Below are 21,211 nucleotides of genomic sequence, written 5' to 3' on the forward strand. Positions count from 1 at the left end.
TTATCTACAGGTGATGAAACTAAGATTGATAAAAATTAAGTAAATATCCCTAAGTTGATCCAGAACTACAGGGGTGAATTTCTGACCTTGTCTAGTAGTTTTCCCATTACATTTACTGTGTCTTTTGGAATACTCCCAATGGTGGGGCTCTCACGCCTTAATAAGGCAGCAGTTCATTCTTAGGGAGCCATAATTCAATAATTCAATCAATATCTATTAAGTATTTGAAATATGCAAGATGTTGAGCTAGGTTCTGAGACAAATACAAGAGTAAACAATTATAATTCACAAAGGATTTACAAATTAGGAGGAGAGTTGGAATATGTACATAAATAATTTTCCTTCTAGTCTCGGTCTGTGATTTCATCTTTATTTGGAAATCCCAGTGCTGAAATTCCTTCTGCTTATACCTATCAGAAAAGTTCCCTTTTACTTGCATTCTTGAAGAATTGCCTAGAGCACTGAGAAGTTGGTTGATTTGCCCATGATTTCTTATATGTCATTGTCAGAATTTAACTCCAGATCTTTCTAATTCAAAGGCCAAGTCTTTGACCCATTATCACACACTGCCAACTCTAATGGCTAATTGAAAATGAGTGTGTAAGAGAGGTGAAAGTCACTACTCTATTTGGAATTATGCCCAAAAAGTTATCAAAATGTGCATACCCTTTGACCCAGCCATACTACTACTGGGCTTATACCCCAAGGAACTACTAAAGAAGGGAAAGGGACCTGTATGTGCCAAAATGTTTGTGGCAGCCCTTTTCATAGTGGCTAGAAGCTGGAAGATGAATGGATGTCCATCAATTGGAGAATGGTTGGGTAAACTATGGTATATGAATGTTATGGAATATTATTGTTCTATAAGAAATGACCAACAGGAGAAATACAGAGAGGCTTGGAGAGACTTACATCAACTGATGCTGAGTGAAACGAGCAGAACCAGAAGATCACTATACACTTCAACAATGATACTGTACGAGGATGTATGCTGATGGAAGTGGATTTCTTCATAGAGAAGAGCTAATCCAATTCCAATTGATTAATGATGGACAGAACCAGCTACATCCAGAAAAGGAACACTGGGAAATGAATGTAAACTGTTATTTTTACCTTCTGAATCCAATTCTTCCTGTGTAACAAAAAATTCGGTTCTACACACATATATTGTATCTAGAATATACTGTAATATATTTAACATATATAAGACTGCCTGCCATCTGGGGGAGGGGGTTGGGGGAGGAAGGGAAAAAATCTGAATAGAAGTAAGTGCAAGGGATAATGTTGTAAAAAATTACCCATGCATATGTACTGTCAAAAAAAAGTTATAATTATAAAATAAAATTAAAATTAAAAAAAAAAAAAAAAAAAAAAAAGAAAGTCACTGCTCTGAGAGAGTACAGGAAGGAGATCCTAGCTGGAAGGCTTCCTGGAGAAGGTAATATTTTAATCATGCTTTGATGAATGGACAGGCTCTCCAGAGGAGACTTGTCAGAGAGGCATTTTGTGTGTGATAATAACTAACATTTACAAAATATCTTAAAGTTTGCAAAATATTTCTTTATATAGTCTTATTTGATAATCACCATAGTCCTATGAGGTGGATGTTATTATTCCTATTACAAATAAGATTTTCAGTCCTTAATAAGGCAGCTGCTAAGCTGAAAGACATTAAGTTGCTTTAGGATTTCTTAGTCAGGAAGGTCTGAGTCAGGATTTGAATTCAATTTTTACTGACTTCTAATCCAGCACTCTATCTAGGACTCCATTTAGCTGCCTCTAATACTTCTCTACCTTTCTTTTCATAGAGGAAATGTGCAAAATGCAGTACATTTTCAAAATGGTGAGTAACCCATGTACGATAGAAGTTTTAGTACCGTGTTTCCCCGATAATAAGACCTATCCTGAAAATAAGACACCCACATACTCTTTAATATTCCGCTAAAATAAGCCCTCCCCCGAAAATAAGCCCTATCGAACTTACTATGAAAACGGTCATCATGGTGATCCCCTGCGCTATATGCTGCGTAGCGGTACCTTCAGTAAGCAGCGCCGCCCTCCCCTCCCGGGTGAAACGCACGTCGCGCTCCGAGCTGCATCCAATCAGAGCTGCAGCAGTGAGCGCGTCATCCTCTTCTTCCCTGGTGATTTGCTTGCTGGCGCAAGACATCCAGGCTGGAATTCAGGGTATGGATACTTATGACGATGTTGTTGAAGAAGATGACATGATCATTATTGAATAAAGGTAAAAAAATTTTTGTTCACATTTACCTGTTTATTAAAATTGCTGTCAATGTTCATTAAAATAAGCCCTCCCCTGAAAATAAGCCCTCTGGTGTTTTTTAGTCCCAAAAAAATAATAAGACAGTGTCTTATTATCGGGGAAACACGGGTATGTTTACATGAGATAAGTACAATTCATCCAGATCATGGATTTGCAACCTTGAATTTTATATCAACAAATTTGGACTTGATTTTGAGGGCAGTGGAACTGTTAAAGTATTTGATCAATGGAGAGATATGATTAGAGTAGTGCATTGGGAACTGTTGTAATATTCTTCCTTGAATTGAACCTAAACCTAACTTTCTATAATTTCTACCCATACATACAAATTCTTTCTCAAATAATAAAGAACTATTCTAATCTTTTCCCCAAGAATAGAAAGAGAAAAGGGTTAGAAGGCAAAAGACGGGGCTCAAATCCCAATTTTGCTACTCATTCCTTATGTGACCTTGGACAAGTCACTTTAACACATCTAGTTTCTAAATGATCACTGTAGTTCCTCTCACTTTTAAATCCTATGTCCTTCAAAAATACTTGAATACACTCTTTATCTGACCAAGGCAAGAGCATTAATAGGAAGGATCTAAGATGGAGAAAGAGCAATCTGTCAAAGTGGGTTCCTGGAGTAATTACTAGCACTTTCTTCTTAGTTACGTCTCTTGATTCATCAACTTTAATATAAGAAATATTTATGATTTCCTAATGAGTCTTGTTCAGAACATACTCTATTTCCTGGGATCAAGAGCTACACAAATACTATGTTGTAGTTAAAGATTAGAGTGATGAAATAGTTTTTGGAAAGGGTTGTATTTTGAATTTGGGCTAAAAATTAGTCAGCCCTTGCCATAGCGAAGTGCTTACTCATATTTCAGTCATATTTCTTTGGGCCCATGCCATAATGTACAGAGCCAGAGCCAAGGTCATTGGAGAATAAATGAAAAATATATAATTCTTTGGCCTCTTATATTATCCATCTCCTGAATTCTTGTGACCTCCATTTCCATTCTCACTTGGCCATCTTCAGAGTGACCACACTCTAGACTCTAACTTTATTTAAAATTATAATAACAATAATAATAATATTGATAATACTAATAATAAATGTGTATGTATACACAGAAATATATACATATACACAATACACAATGGAAAAATAGTTTTTTGAGCAAGACATGTTTTTGTTTGCTTGGGGAGTTTTGCTAGGCTAGAAGAGATGCTAACATATCTGTAGCTAGAAAAGAGTTAGTAAAGGGGGAAATAAGAGCTAGTTCTACTATTATCATTATTTTAAAATGAGGAAATTGAGGCAGTTTAAGTGACTTGACCAAGATCCCATATTTCTAAGGCAGAATTTTAATTCAGGCCTTTGTAAGTCCATGTCCCGTGTTCTAGAACTAACTCTCAGGATTATTGCAAAGGCAAAATGAGAAAATATTTGTAAAGTATTTTGTAGATATTAAAATTCTATATAAATCCTAGCTATTATGATGATAATAATTTTAAATACATACACATTTGCATACATACACACATGTATATACATATTCATAAATACTTATATATGTATATAGGTGTGTTACTTAAATGTGTTTGTATATAGATATACATTCATGCATATACATATACACTTATGTGTGTGTATCAGCTGAGTGTTGGGGTAGTATACAGAGTACTGATCTTGGAACCAGGAAGATTCTTCTTCATGGTTCAAATATGAACCCAGATATGAGCTGCTGTATGACCTTGGGCAACTTACCTGTTTGCCTCAGTTTTCTCATTTGTAAAATGAGTTGGAGAAGGAAACAGTAAATCACTCCAGTATCTCTGCCAAAAAACTCACATGGGGTGATGAAGAGTCAGACAAAGCTGGAAAATATATATATATATATATACACACATATAAATATACACATGTGTTTAAGTATGTGTATATATTGTGCATATAATATGTAATAAACTTCTTTGTAAATTCTAGATATAATGATAATTTTAAATATATACATATGTGTATATACACGTATATAAATATAATTACATGTGTATAACTTATATGTATTTGCATATATACATGCATGTACATATACACACTTATGTGTATTATCAACTGATGTACACATACATACATATAAATAAAAATTAATTAATCAGTAGATGTCAGAGACAAGATTTGCATCTAGGTCTTTGCCAGACTCCAAGTTTAGCATTCTATCTCTCATGTCAGGTTGCCTATATGATGTCTAGGACCCACTATATTCCACCCTTCACCCAATTGTCAAAAGAATCTTCTTGCTGTGCATGTCAGGCTGTGATACTCCAAGCCCCATGGAACCCAAAGACTTAGAGCAGTAACAGACCTAAGAGGTAGATAAGGAAACTTGGGCCCTAGAGATATAAAAAAAAGAAAATATTTGTAAAAATCCTTTGAAAGCCTTACAGTATTGTGTAAACAATAACAATTGTTATTGTGTTATTACTGTTATCACATCACTTGTCACCCAAGGTCATGTAGGTTAGTAAGTGACAAAGCTTGGATTTGAACCCATATTTCTCTCCATATCCAGGGTCCTTCTGTCTATGGGATCTCAATCTTTCAAGCATTTCATTTCATTTCAAGCTTATCTCTTCTTACTACCTCTTTGTATCTTTAGTTATGACTGGTAAACGATTCTGTTCTATTATGCCTTTCCCTATAGATTTTGAACATTTGTTATATTGCATAAATACAATTATTGCTCATAATATTCAAACCACATCTTTGCAAGGATGCTGCTGAGATTCTCCTTTCCTCCATCTCAGAGGGAACAGAAAGTTTCATGGTCTGCTCTTAACTCTTGACTCATTTGAGTTAATCTACATATAAACTAGTCTATCCATCTATTAATCTACTATTAATCTATCTATGTCTATATGCAGGTTCAGACTATCAGTAGATAAAGTTATAATGAAGGCAGAGAGGCAGAACATATTATAAGAGAAACTTGGATAAGGTAGTCTCTAAAGTCTAATGTCCTTGGGATTCCATTTCCTCATCTACATGAAGGGATTGGATCAGATTGCCTTTGCCCTTCCTTCTAGGGGTGGTTCAATGATTTAACTTATTCTCTTCATTTTATAGATGAGGAAATCAAATCTCAGAGAAGTGAAATAATTTCCCCATGTCATACAGCCAGGGGATCAAACACTCTTTGGATGTCAGGTCCATTATTCTTTGCCATGTATCTTTTGATATAATGAAAATATCTCATCCTTCTGCTAATACTTGGATTTCAAATATTTTTCCACTGTTGCACAGAAACTTATGACACTGAACTCAGTGGTAATCATCAGTTCACCACTGACTTAAGGTCAGCCCTAACAAGGCTTTTTAAGTCAGCTCTCCAATTTGCCCCAATATTGTTTTCATGACTACTTGTTTAATGCAAGAGCCTTTCAACTAGGTTTATGCCCTCATTTTTGTTTGAACAGATGTTTCCTGCTGATGCAGAAGATTGTTATAGAAAAAGGGGAGAGTCCAATTGCTCCCAAAGACAATTTATGTATTCTTGGCAATGGAAGGAAAAAGGACAGATGTTCAGCAGGATGGGAATTGTACTAAGTGACTTGTTAAATACTTTCTCTGCTCAGTTGGTATTGGCTCGAACCTTTCTCCAGTTGGAGAACTAAAGAACCTAGGATTTTACAAACATTTCATCAAAATGTAGTAAAGCTCTGTAGAACTTGCATCACTGAATTTGGCTTTTTTGCTTAGCTTTCTTTAGATGCCCTTATTACCAGCTTAATGTGGACTTTATTATCCTCACTTTTATATCTTGGTTCTTTGTGGTTCTATTCAAAGGGTCACTTAAAGATAGTTCAGCAGAATAACTTAACTTGTGGGAACCCCTCATTCTAGAGCAAAGAGTCCTGGCTTAGAGTCAAGGAACCTGGTTCAAATTTTCTCTGCTGCTTAATGTTTGTGAATCTTTGGACAAGACACATCTCATCTTTTGCCCTTTGTTTTCTCACCTGAAAAGAGAAAATTATACTAGAGGATCTAGGATCTTCTTTATAAATCTTTGTTCCCATGTAAGTGGAATTTTATTAAGACCGAGAATTCTGATGAAGAGTCACCAAATGAGAGTAACCCAGAAGTGTTACAATAAAAATAATAGCTCTTATATAACATTAATCCTAATAATAAGTTTAAAAAATAGATAATTTGTATATATGAGGATTTTAAATTTCGTAAAGCACTTCACATGTTAACTGATTTGATCCTCATGACAATCTTGGAAGTATGGAGATAGTTATTACTCTCCCCATTTTCTAGTTGAGGAAACTGAAATTTAGGGAGATTAAATGACTTGCCAAGAGTCATATAGGTTCTAAGTGTTTGAGGCAGGATATAAATCTAAGTCCAAAGTTATCCATAGTCCCACCTAGCTTGTGTATTAGAAATAAGAAAAATAAATTACTTTATGGAATTTGCTATCTTTGTGACCTTGACCATAATCTCAGCCTTGGTTTATTCATCTGTAACATGAAGGGATTGAATTAGGTGGCATTTATGGATATTCTTTGCATATCCCATATACAAGTTTACTTTTAGTCCCAGGACTAAAAGAAACAATGGGGTTTGTGGCCATGGAAGGAATAGGATCCCTGTACAGAATTCTGAGGTGAAAGGGAATACTCTTTCTTGGTTATTCATAGGAAAGAAAGGGCTTTTCAGGACCTGAATTGACTTTATAGGACCAGAGGAGCTAGAGCACTTCCAACTATAAGGGAGAGAGGTCTAGCTCTAGGTTCTGGGGACTAGAAAAATGTTTGTAGAGGCTCATAGGCCAAAATAGAGGCCAATAGACCTGTGATATCACATTTCCTTACATCAATCCCACCTTATAAGAATTGAAAACATTCAGATCCCCAGAAAAGCTCTAAAAACAGTAGAAAAAAATTGAAATTTATGAAAAGATCTCTTTGTAGGAGGAGAGCCCACCTTTAACATAAAGTTAAAAATCAAGTAAAAAGCTGGAAAATAAAATGACAATAAAAAAGAACCCAACCATGGAAAGTTACTATAAAGTCAAGAAACATAGACATAAACCTAGACTGACAAATCAAAACAGCTACATGCAAAGGCCCAAATAAAAAGGGAATTGGACACAATTTCAAAAATTATTCCTGGAAGAGCTCAAAAGGGTTTTAAAAGTCAAATGAGAGAGGTAAAGGAAAATCAGGAAAAGAAATGAAAATGGTGTCAGAAAATTATGGAGAGTCAACAGTTTGGTTTAAAAAAGGCACAAAAAACCTCTGAAGAATATAACACCTTTAAAAAAAATCCAGAATTGATCAGATGTTAAAGAGGCAAAAAATTCCATTGGAGCAATCTATTTTTTAAAAAGCAGAGGTGGACAAATGGAAAATAAAGTACAAAAATTCACTGAAGAAAAGAACCCCTCAAAAACTAGAACTGGCCAAAGGATAAAAACAATATACAAAAGCTCATTGAATAAATTAATTCCTTAAAAATTAGAAATAGATTAAGTAGAATCCAGGAGATAATGAGAAATTCTGATAAAATCAAAATAATGAAAAATAGAAGAAAGTGTGAAATATATCATTAGAAAAATAACTGACTTGGGAAATAGATCAAAGAAAGCTAATTTAAAAATATCAGGCTATCTGAAAGCCATGATCAAAAAAAAGAGTTTAGAAAACAAATTTTAAAATTGTACTGATATATTAGAACCTGTGGATAAAATAGAAATTGAAAGAAGCCATTACCTCCTGAAAGATAACTCAAAATGGAAAATTTGGAATATGGCAGCCAAATGACAGAGATCTCAAGTCAAGGAGAAAGTGTTGCAAGCAACTAGAAAAAAGCAATTCAAATATGGTGGAGCCATAGTCAGGATAGCACAAGATATAATAGCAGCTTCTACATTAAAATAGCAGAGAATTTAGTAATGAGTATCAGAATGCAAAGGAGCTAGGATTAAAACCAAGAATCATCTACCAAGCAAAACTGAATATAATCCTTCAGAAGAAAAAAACTGGATATATATAATGAAATAAAGATATTCAAAGTGCTCCTAATGAAAAGACCAGAATTGAGCAAAAAATTGATTTTTAGGAACAAGGAAAACATGAAAGACAAATCATAAGGGATTTGGTAAGGTTAAACTCTTTATATTCATATGTAGATACATGATACTTCTAACTCATAAATCTTAATACTATATTTAGGGCAATTAAAAGGAATAGAGAGAGCATGGCTGTGAGTTGACTACAATAGGATGACTTTTAAAAATAAAATTTAAAAATGAGGAAAAAGGGATGAATTGGGAAAAGAAGAAAGGGAGAGTAAGAGGGGTAAATTATCTCAAAGGAGATAAAAAAAAGAATATATAAGTTATAAAAAGAAAAGATTTTACAATGAAGGAATATAAGAGATGTTGGGCAACATTTGAATCTTACTTTCATGAAAATTGACTCAAAAAGTCATTCAATTATACATTCAATTGAGTATAAAATCTTATCTACAAAAAAGTAAGAGAGGAAGGGGAGATGAAAAAGAGAGTATTGATAGAAGGGACAGTCAGTTAAGAGAAAATGTAGTTAAAAGCAAAGCAGATTTTTTGAGGCGAGACAGACTAAAAAGAGAAAAAGAGAGGAGGATAATTGGGGAAAATAGGATGGAGTAAATTATATGAATGGGTTGAATTCATTCATAAAATGGAAGCATATAGCAAAGTAAGAAACCAGCATCTAACAAGTCGTTATTTGCAAGAAACACATTTGAAACAGAGAGATACACAAAGTAAAATAAGAGACTAGAGCTTCTGCTTGAGTTTTTTTTTTTCTTTTCTTTGTTAAGCAAGGGTAGAAATCATGATTTTAGATAAAGCAAAAAAGCAAAAATAAGTAATTAAGAAATAAGTTGGAAAATTAAATTTTGCTTAAAGAAGCCAAAAACAATGAAGATGAATATCAGTGCTGAACATATGCATCAAAAGGGATAGTTTCAAAAATTTTAAAGAAGTTAAATGAGTTACAGGAGGAAACAGATAGCAAAATTGTACTAGTTGGGAACCATAGCTTTTTCCTCTCAGAATTAGATAAATCAAACAATAACAAAGTAAGAAATAAGTTAAGGAGATATTTGAGAATAGTAAGATGATATATCTGGAGAAAATTGAATGAAAATAGAAGGGAGATACAGATATACACCTTTTTCTCAACTGTACATGGCACTTTTACAATGATCGATCATGTATTAGGTCATCAAAAAACAAATAACATGACAAAATATCATAACTAAATGCATAAAAGCATGGATATTAAATGAACCCTTTTCAGATCATAATGCAATAAAAATTATATTCAACAAAGGGCTATGGAGACATAGATTAAAAATCAAGTGAAAACAAAATAAGTTTAATCATGAAGAATGAATGTGTCAAAAAACAAATCACAATTTGAGAAAGGCCTAGTGAGACTTACATGAACTTATACTAAGTAAAGTGAGTGAACCAAGAGAACATTGTATATAGCCACAAGAAGATTATATGATCATCAATTTTGATGGAAGTAGCTCTTTTCAACACTGAGGTAATTCCAATGGACTTGTAATGAAAAGAGCCAACTGCAATCCAAAGACAGGACAGTGGGGACAAGTATGAATCACAACATAGAGTTTTTATCTTTTTATTGTTGTTTGCTTCCATTTTGCTTTTTTTCTTCTTTTGTCCCTTTCTGATCTAATTTTTCTTGTATACAACATGTTAATTGTGGAAATCTATATAGAAGAATTGCACATTCGTCATATATTAGATTACTGTCATCCAGGGAAGAGGGTGGGGGGGAAGAAAAAGAGAGGAAAAAATTTAGACACAAGATTTTTCAAAAGTGAATTTTGAAAACTGCGTGTATTTTGAAAATATTTTTATAAAATCAATTAATTAAAAAAAACAAATCATGCAAACAATATTATATGATGTTCAATTGTGAATGATTTAGCTATTTTCATCATTACAATGATCCAAGACAATTCCAATGGACTTAGGATGAAAAGTGCTATCCACTTGCAGAGAAAGAACGGATGGAGTCTGACTGCAGATCAAAGTATACTTTCTTTTCTTTCTTCTTTTTTTTGTTGCAACATGGTTAATTTGGAAATATGTTAATATGTTTTACATAACTGCACATATATAATCTAAGTGCTAAAATGTATGCTTTAATCAAGACAGAGGTAGAGAAGGGATAAAGGAAAGGAATTTGGAATTCAAAAATTATAAAAATTGAATGTTAAAATTGTTTTAGCATATAATTGAGAAAAATAAAATAAAAGCATTCTTGTGGGGGAAAAAAGTTTTTGTGGAAGTGTGAACAACTTTTCTAAGGCTGAGCGTAGCTTTGTCAGTTCATAATATCAATGGAGGAATTTGGGTAAGACAATCCCTGTAAGGTCTGTACAGGTTCAGATTATTATTCATAACAATAGGTAATTATCACTCTAATGATTATAGCTACCACTTTGAATTTTTTTTCACATATCATGTCATATATATTAATACATATAATAGAACATATGTATCATGTATTATATTTGCATATATAATATGTGTAGTATGCTCTTAATATATATACTGTAGATTTCTAATAGTTATATATCTGTTATAGACTATGTTAAACATATACTTATGCTATTTGTAGCATACTGTATATAACATAGTATATAGGTACATATGTACTATAATATATGTAATATGAAATATATTTTTCCAAAAATTCAATGTAATTTTGAGCTCCAATAATCTTGTATATATTCTTGCTAATGGTTTATCTGACAACAGTTTAATGGAAGACCCATGTCAGAGAGATTTCTACTGTTCAAATGAACTAAGAAAATGTTAAAGATAAGAGGAAATGTTGTATAACATTACTGAATTTGGATTCCGGAGACATAGGCCAAATCCCAGAACTTCCATCTACTGACTAAGTGATTAAATGTTGCATGACCCTCTTAAGTCTCATTTTTCTCAAGTATAAAATGGTCATATTGAAACTTTTGAGAATTACTTCACAGAATATTTTTATGAAAACCAAATGAGATAAAATATATAAATGTGATATAAAAATAAACCATTGTATGAAGTAATTTTAATAGCATCTGCTGCTACTACTATGAAAAATAATGCCATTGCAATGACCTAAAGGTCTTCTAGATTCATAGAAATGAAATTCTATTAGAAGAATTTTGCATTTCCTGCCAAAATAGCATACCTTGAACAATTTTTCTAGTGGGTATCTAGCCTTACCACCATCTTCTATTGAATATCAGTCAAACTAGCTAATTGATTGTTGAGTCATTTCTGTTTCTAATAAAAAATATCAATAATATTGCTAAAAATACAAGCTTCCTCTGCAAATGGTGTGGTCCAATGTAGACAAATGAATAAATATTTATTTAATTACAAGAAGTATAGGGAAACAATTCCAGTAATTAATTAGGGTAAAACCTTAAGACTAGAATGAATTCTATATTGTATTAGATGTCCCAAATAATTATCCAACAAAGTCTTTTTTGTGTGTTTTTGTTTTTGCTTTTTTTTAATTGTAGAATTGACTCAGGGATGTCTCTATGCTGGTAAATTTGGACTATTTTTTTGCTTATTAAGTTCCAGGAATATGTTTTAAGAATGATTTGAATTCACAGTTCCATACTAGGTGCAAGAGCATTTAGCGTTTAGATATTATTTTTGACATCAACTTTCTGGCTTTATGAAAGTTCTTTATTATATTGAGAAAGAAAATGATGGAAAAAATTAAAAATATGAAATATTTAGCAGCAGACATTTGTGAAGCTTCTACCATATAAAAAGCATTGCTGAATAGTAGGTAGAGAATGGATCTTAGAATCAGGAGTTCAAATCCTACTTTTGGCATTTATTAATAGTGTGCCCCAGGACAAGTTAATTAACTTGATTCCATTCTGTTCCATTCAATCAAAATTCAACTAATCACCAGGCATTGAACCAGGTCCTTGGGATATAATAACAAAAAATGGGACAAGTTTTGTCCTCAAGGAGCTTACATTAAGAGTAGAGAAGGGTATATGGCAATAAGTAAATATGAAATATATGCAAAGTAAATATAAAATAATCTGTGGGAAACACAAACAGCTGGAAAAGGATGGATCAAGAAAGATCTCATTTGGGATATGGTGCTAGATGCTTCATTACTTTTCTGACACTTATCTACCAAGTCACCTAAGGGATTTTTACTTCATTTTCTTCTTTATCTTCATTGTCATTAGATTGCTAATAAGCAATTATTGAGTGGCTACTGTGTTTTCCTGGCATTGTTCAAAGGTGTATTATAATAAGTGTAAGACATAAAGGTAAAAATGTCTATGGTCATGAGGTAAATAAATGTATAAGAGTTTATACTTTGGGGAAAGTTTATAAAGCACCCTTGTAAACTTTTGCTGAACTACCTGAGGAAGATTCCAAAATTCTTTCCAATATTATATTAATTCAAGGTCAAAGTAGAGCAGAGCTGGCTGGACTTGAGAAGTATATGCATTTCAATTGCTTAGTCTAAAATTCACAGAAATCTCTGATGGTTATAATCCCTAGATATGGAGCTCCAAATATGATCTGATTGATGTTGAAACCTCCCATCAGGATGTTAGGGCACTGAATTAGAATGCCATGTTGTACACAGCATTCTGCAAATAATACTGTAATTAGATAATCTGAAATAGAATCCTAGACTGCAACGATTTCCTCCATATAGTATCCCTTGATTGGCCACATTTGAGATACTGGGTAAAGAGGAAAAAAGAAAGTAAATAAAAGATATTGGGCTTCTTTTCTGACAAAATCTCCTTATCTTTTAAAACCTGTTAGTGGGGGAAAAAATCAGGCAAAAAAAAGTACAAGAAAACATGGCATAGGGGAAAGAATGGTGATCTTGAGCTCAAGAATTCTTGGGCTTAAATTCTGCCTCAGACATTTATTAGCTGTGTACTTTAGATAATTTACTCTGCTTCTCTGACCTTCATTTTCCTCCCTAAAATAAAGAAAGTAGGATTCAATTGTGTTTGATTTCCTTTCTACTCTAATTTGATGATTCTGGAATGAGTCAGTACAAAATAAAAAAGCTTTTATAAATAACATCCTAAACCCAGAAGCTTATTAGAGGGTAAGGATGATCACTGTTGCTTCTCTAATTTCTAATCTACAGATAGGAGGAGAAACTTTTAAGTCTTAGGAAAAAAAGGACAATTGTACTGGTAATCTGAGTGACTGTCCTTTCAATGAAGGGAATTCAAGTGCTGGAACACTCTGGCATCACTCCTTCACTTTTTTTGTGTTTCACCTCTCATCTGCCCCATGGTTTTTCTTGAAATTTGTAACAATGGAATAATGGTATTCTATTATTATTTCTAGCTTCTCAGGATATTCTGTATTTGTCTTTTTATAACACAGAAGAATGCTACTAAATACACTAGTGAGCATAGAGATAAAGGGAGTTTTCTTTAAAATAATAAACAATATCTATCTAAAACCAAAAGCAAGAATCATTTGTAATGGAGAGAAGCTGGACACATTCCCAGTAAGATAAGGGATGAAACAAGGATATCCATTATCTCCATTTATTATTCAACATTGTACTAGGAATGTTGGCTTTAGCAATAAGAAAAGAAAAAGAAATTAAAGGAATTAAAATGGGCAATAAAGAAATAAAACTATCACTCTTTGCAGATGACATCATGATATGCTTAAGGAAACCTATAAAATCATTCAAAAACCTTCTGGAAACAATTCACAGCTTTAACAAAGTTACAGCATATAAAATAAGCCCACACAAATTATCATCATTTCTATATATTCTATATATTGCTGATATATATATATATATATATATATATATATATATATATATATATATATATATATATGTACATATATTAGCCCATCAGCAAGAGATAGAAGGAGAAAATCCATTCAAAGTTACTGTAAACAAAATAAAATATTTGGGGTTCTAACTGACAAGCAAAACTCAAAAACTATATGAATATAATTACAAAACACTTCTCACACAAATAAAATCAGATATAAACAATTGGAAAAAATATCAATTGCTCATGGATAGGCTGAGCTAAGATAATAAAAATGACAATTCTACTTAAATTGGTCCACTATTTCAGGGTTATAACAATCAAAATGACAAAAACTCAATTTATTGAACTAGAAAAAATAATAGCAAAATTCATCTGGAAGAACAAAAGGTCAAGAATATCAAGAGAATTAATGAAAAAATGCAAAAATGGTAACTTAGCAATAATAAACCTAAATCTATATTATAAAGCAGCAGTCATCAAAATTATTTGAAAGTGGCTAAAATAAAATGGTGCATCAGTGAAATAAAACACAACAAAATAATCAAAGACCTATAGCAATTAATAATTGGTAAACCCCCAAAATCCAGCTTTTAGTATAAGAACTCACTATTTAATAAAATTTGCTGGCAAAACTGTCAGAATATGTCAGAAATTTGGCAAAGATCTGCATCTTACATCCCATACCAAAATAAGGTCAAAATAGGTACATGATTTAGGTATAAAAGATGATATCATAAATAAATTAGGAGAAGAAGGGACAATTTCTCTATCAAATCTTTGGAGAAGTGAGGAATTTGTGATGAAAGAAGAACTAGAAATCATTATGAAAGACAAAATGGACAACTTCGAATACATTAAATTACAAAGATTTTTCACAAACAAAATCAACAGAAACAAAATTAAAAGGGAAGTAGAAAGAAGCTAGTGTTTCTAATAAATATCTAAAATATATAAAGAACTATGTCAAATTTGTAAGAATACAAGTCATTCCCCAGTTGATAAATGATCAAAGTATATGAAGAGATAATTTTAGATTACAAAATTAAAGTCATTTATAGTTATATGAAATAATACTCTAAATCACTATTGATTAGAGAAATGCAAATTAAATCAATTCTGAGATATTACCTCATACCTCTCAGATTGGCTAAAATGACAGGAAAAGATAATGATAAATGTTGGCTGGGATGTGGGAAAACTGGGACACTGATACATTATTGGTGGAATTATGATCCAACCATTCTGGAGGACAATATGAAACTCTGCCCAAAGGGCTATAAAACTGTGCATACCCTTTGACCCAGCACTGCCATAACTGTGTCAGTATCCCAAGGAAATCTTAAAGGAGGGAAAATGACCCACATGTGCAAAAATGTTTGTAGAAGCTCTTTTAATGTAGCAAACAATTGGATAATGAGTAGATGCCCATCAACTGGGGAATGACTGAACAAGCTGTGGTATATGAAAATAACGGAATATTATTATTCTATTAAAAATGATGAACAAATTGATTTTAGAAAGACCTAGAGAGATTTACACTAACTAACGTGAGCAAAACAAACAGAGGCAGGAATACTGTACACAACAAGAATGCGTTATGAACAGCCATGAAAGACTTAGTTCTTCTCAGCATTTCAGCATTCCAAAGCAATCACAACAGACTTTGAACAGAAAATGTCATCTGCATCCAGAAAAAAAGAAATAATGGGGCTGAATGTAAATCAGCACATGCTGTGTTCCATTCTTTTTGTTTTGTTTTGGTTTTTGTTTGTTTTTATCTACCACAGTTTTTCCCTTTTGTTCTGATTTTTCTGTCCCATCGTGATTCGTAAAGCAATGTATATTTAAAAATAAATGTACTAGAAAAAAACTGTTTTAAAAGTTTGGGAGAGAATTCATGGAATTGGAGAAGAGTAAATACTGAATCTTTTTTTTTTCTTTAAGAAAGATGATAAAGTCTGTCACTTAAGCAAGTGACCTTGACTTTGATTTTTGGCAAAGTTCTATTATGAGACAAATAGTTACATTTAGAAAAAGGAAGAAATATGGCTGACCTGTAGCCTCATTTTTTCATATATCAACTTAATGAACTCCTTCTCCCCACTCCAAACACACAGAAATCTGCCAGTTAACACTTCTGCAGGGAATTTTTTCCCCAAGCTCCTTTATCTCTTCCTGTAATCGTGCTTGCATTTACATAGCAGTTTATAGGAGAGTTTACAAATGTTTTTCTTACATTGCATCAAATGATTTTTACAACACGGTTAGACAGTATTGTGCTTATTTTCCAGAAAATTGGAAAAATTTTAAGGAAGCTCTTTTTCCAGGGGCTGTCTTTTGCTTCTTTTTTGTGTTCATAGGGTTTAGTAGAGTAGCTGACATATAGTAGATGCTTAATAAATGCTTATTTTCTGACTAATTTAACAAAGAGGATATGCTCTTTATGCATATGAGGTGCTTTTAAAATTCTCACTGAACTGAGTAGAATTGAATTGAGAGGATTGTATGGTATGAAAGTGATTGAGCTAAAACTGGAAGTCCAAGCATCTAATTCCAAATCCAAGGCTCTGAAATACCAACACAGCAGTCCGTAATAATGAAATAGACATCGAGTTCAGTGTACAAAGATATAAAGCCAGACATTCCTCATTCATTTTCAGGGCTGAAAAAAGCTGCTTCTCTTGCTTGGACAGACAATTTACAAAAATCGATCTTCTATTCCATTCTCCATCCCCTTAAGACACAATGAATGCCTTGGAAACATTCTCATTCAGAGTTCTTTCCTTTGTTTACTTACAGATACAGGAGAGATGAAATATCCATCAGGTAATGTGTTTCAGGGCTATTACTCTGTTCATTTTGGTATAATCATCACAAAAGTCTACCTTTGTATTACTTCAATAGCCCCATTTGATTTGTATTGTTAACACCCCTCTCCACTTTCCTTCTCTAGGAAATGGCTTTTTAAGGTAGATCAGAAGCTCTGACATTCTGATTCTCTCTCCAACTTTAAAGCCATGAGAAAACTTCCAAAGTCCAAGATTGCAAGGTTAATGCTGCATTTATTTACTCTGAGCAGAGATTTCCATCTTTAATAAAAAATAAAGGTTCAGATATGTCCTGAGAAGCAATTGCAACAAATAGTTCAGACAAGCTCGAGCTGTTAGTTTAGATGAAATCTGATAAATTCAGTAAAAAGATATACTGTGTCTATGTAGTCTCCTTGTGTCTCTGCTTTGGCAAAGTGACTTTGGATTGTACAATCTCTGCTAATAGTTCTGAATATTGCACTGAGACATGAATAGTGGCTAAAGAAGTAAGGCTTTTGTGCTTTGGAATAGTAATAATGAATGCCTTTGTTCTATAGAAAACAACCATAGATGTTCCTCCTTCTTTATTATTTTTATTTTTATTTTTTTTATGAAATTCCTCTTGGTAATCATAGATTTGTCCATTTTGAAGTAGAAGGAATATTAGAGATCACATTTTCTCTTCTGTTTTGAATCCTGTTTTATGACAACTTGACTACTTGATAGAAAATGTCTGGGGCATGCTATATTTTATTTTTCCCTTGGACTTATAAGTATTTAGGAAAGTCATGAGTCAACTGAATTATCTCACTTTAACTATTTGGGAAAGAGCTAGAGAATGGCATAAAGGTAGCAGGCCAAATGAATGTAGGAAGACCTCGGTTAAAGTCCACTTCTGACAGGTAAATCTAGAAACAAATATGATAATAAACCAAAGAACATTTTAAAAAAGCTTTAAAATACACTCTTATATATGGGCCTCAAACATTTATCCATTGCTTAGAGTGAAATGAATTACTTCAAATATCAAATCTATAAAGGTCTCACTCACTTGCTTAAAATGTTTTCTCCTTCACTATAGCTTACTTATTCTGGGAGCGTGGAAAGGGGAGCAAAGTAGGACTTACTCTGGCTAGGGAGGAAACATTCCCCTGACATAGAGGGAGAAGAAAGAGCACCTGACCCTTTTAACTACTTTGTTCTTATGTGCCACATGATTCTGGTGCCATACCATACTCCCTGCGTCCTGTATGCAATTAGGAAATGATAAAGAGGAAGAAATAGGTGAGACATTTGTGAGATTGAATAAAATTGGGATTGTACAACTATTGATAGAATTTGCTTTTAATAATGCACCAAGAAAAATACATAGCTTCACTGGGGTTAGAGAAAGAAGGATAGAGGAGGGTTATCAGCTTTCTGTAATTACTGGGAAATGTTTTTCTATTGTACTATTTTCAGGCATAGGTGGAACATCTTCAAAATTGCTGTTCTGTATCTTTTACATCCTATTAATGATATCTACTTTTTTTAAAGGGTCATTAAACAATTATGGGATCAAATGCTCTTGCCCTAATCTTTTGGGGCACCTCATCATCAATCAAGTGAGCACTTTCAGGCACTTGGGAGAATATCCAAAATATAACAAGTAATTTTAGATGATATCCAACTCTATTCTTTCCATCCCCTCTGACCTATTGGATACAATTTCATTTCTAGTGCATTCCACTCTCCACTTGAAACATAAGTATTTTCTTTTGATAATAAAATATTTAATTTTCAAAGGAATGCCTTGGATATAAAAGAAAATAAAGTATATTTTAGATTATTTGTACCTAACTGAAACCTCAATCAGAATTTTTTCTTTCCTGAATTATTCATTCATTCAATAATAATTTATTAAACATCTACTAAGTGTTGAAAATGTAAAAGATGAAACTCTCTGTCTTCCAGCAACTTAAATTCTGTCTTACAAGAAATCAAACTAGGGCACCTAGGTGGCATAGATAGCACCAGTCCTGAAGTCTATAGGATCTGAATTCAAATCTGTGTCAGACACTTTAACACTTCCTAGCTGTATGACCCTGGCCAAGTCACTTAATCCCAATTGTCTCATAAAATAAATACATAAAACTAATAAACCACAATATCATCATTGTTCAATCTCCAATATAAATCAATGCAAGGCAATTTCAAACAATCTTTAGACCTCCTAGCTTTAGAATGCTATACAAATATAATTAGCTTTTAATGACTCCAATTCAATGCAACATTCCTAATTAGTAGAGAGAAGTGTGGATCACTGGAGAAAGTTTGGGTTCTGTGGATAGAAGATCTAGATTCACATCATGTTTCTGAGACTTACTGTTGTGGAACTCAAGGTATCTTCCTTTGCCTTGGTTTCCTTATCTGCAAATTGAGAGGGTTAGACTTGTATGCCAAATTATGTTATCTTTAGTCCTTAATGGTCCTTGTGTGTACAGCTTTGAGCAATCTAATTAGTTTCTCAATACCTACTTCCTCATTATATACTAAGTGGGGTGGACTAAATGATTTCAAAAATCACTTTTAGTTCTCAGTTCTATGAACTATAATCAGCCATATCTTCTCTGGAATTTTAGCAGAATTAGGAACTTTGTTCTTTTGCTTAATTGACCTGCAATGAGAAGCTAGCTTGTTTCTCCCTATATCAAAGTAACATGCTTGGCAGCAATGTGGACACTATCCTTTCCCTCATTTGCATAGTTCATATATTCAATGAAAGTCCTTTCCATTTATTATTGGTTTTGCTGTTCCCTTGCTGAACCATCAGGGGACTTGTGGAAGAAGAGCTAATTTTTGCTCCATTTATACAGACAAAGATAACAACTCATTTTCTACTTAATAAAACTAGCTAAAAATATCAAAATGATGTATAGTCATTTTTCTCCCCAGGAGAAGTGCAATGTCAGAATCAAATCTATCACAATGATTAACCACATTGGCTCCCATGGGGGAATTGCTGTCTCTATGGTTTAGAACCAGCTGTGAGAGGAATCCAAAAGGCAAATAAATCAGATGAGACTAAAGCATTTAGATTTGTGGTGCTTTTCTGGATCTAAAAGGCAGAGCATTCAAAAGGCCGTGACTCCTGCTCACCAGAGTTCAGGAGCTACTTAAGAGTAACAACTCTTAGCTCCTAGTACATAGTAAGTGCTTCATAAATGTTTATTTACTTCCTGACTGATATCAGAAATGGAGAGATATATTTAGTTAGAATGAAAGGAAGTGAAGGATATTTCAAATTTTAATATTTATACTTTAATCTTCTACTTTATGTGGAAGAGCAATTAAAGCTTAATGAGTGAGTCTGTCAGTATGCGTCCTTTTTATGTGATGAGCCCTGTGATAGGCACTGAGCATGCAAACAGAAAAAAAGTTTGAATTATAACAGGGAAAGCAAGGTGGATATATAGAAGCCAATGCCAACTATATTCAAAGAAAATCTAAAGAAATTGAGCGGGAGGAGGGAGAAACTGCCTTTGGGCTATCAGGAAACTGACCAGATAGGACTTTCTGTATGACCTGAATTTTGAAGGAAGTTAGGAATTCTAAGTGGCAGGGATAAAGAGGGCTGGTACTGGAGGCATTAGAGATAGCTTGGGCAAAAGCTTTGCTAAACCTTTATTTTTCTGCTCTATACCTTGTCACTGGACCCAGATAGCTCCCAAGGGGAAATTGAGGCAGGCAATCTTACATCTCCCTCATTTCAATCCAATTTACTTGCAAGTCAAGGCCTGGATGTCATAGTGTTCTGAAAAACAATTTCCTTCTCTGTCCTTTCCCATCTTATGATTTTACCTTTCTAAGTTAAGCCCCCTTCTTTATTCAGAATGATTTGCGGGTCTTACAATATTCTGGTCACCCTTGTGGATTTGTTCCATCTTGTTAATGTTCATACAAAAATGTGGCATCCAGCCCTGACTGAGTTGGAGGCTGGCCTTGTCAATAAACTCATGTTGGACATCTAAAAACATTCGTAACCTCCTCCTTCCTGCTTTTATTTTCTTCTTCCACCCTACTCTTCTCCGTATTCTTAGCAATCCACTGATACTGCCTCCCTGCTCTTCTCCATATAAAACATTTCATCTGTGCATTTTCACTACTTGTCCCCACTGTCTGGAATTAATAGAATTTTCTTTCCCCATCTCAATCTCCTGCCCTGGTGGCTTTCAGGACTCAACT

Source organism: Sminthopsis crassicaudata, chromosome 1, assembly GCF_048593235.1.
Source record: "Sminthopsis crassicaudata isolate SCR6 chromosome 1, ASM4859323v1, whole genome shotgun sequence".
Taxonomy (NCBI): Eukaryota; Metazoa; Chordata; class Mammalia; order Dasyuromorphia; family Dasyuridae; genus Sminthopsis; species Sminthopsis crassicaudata.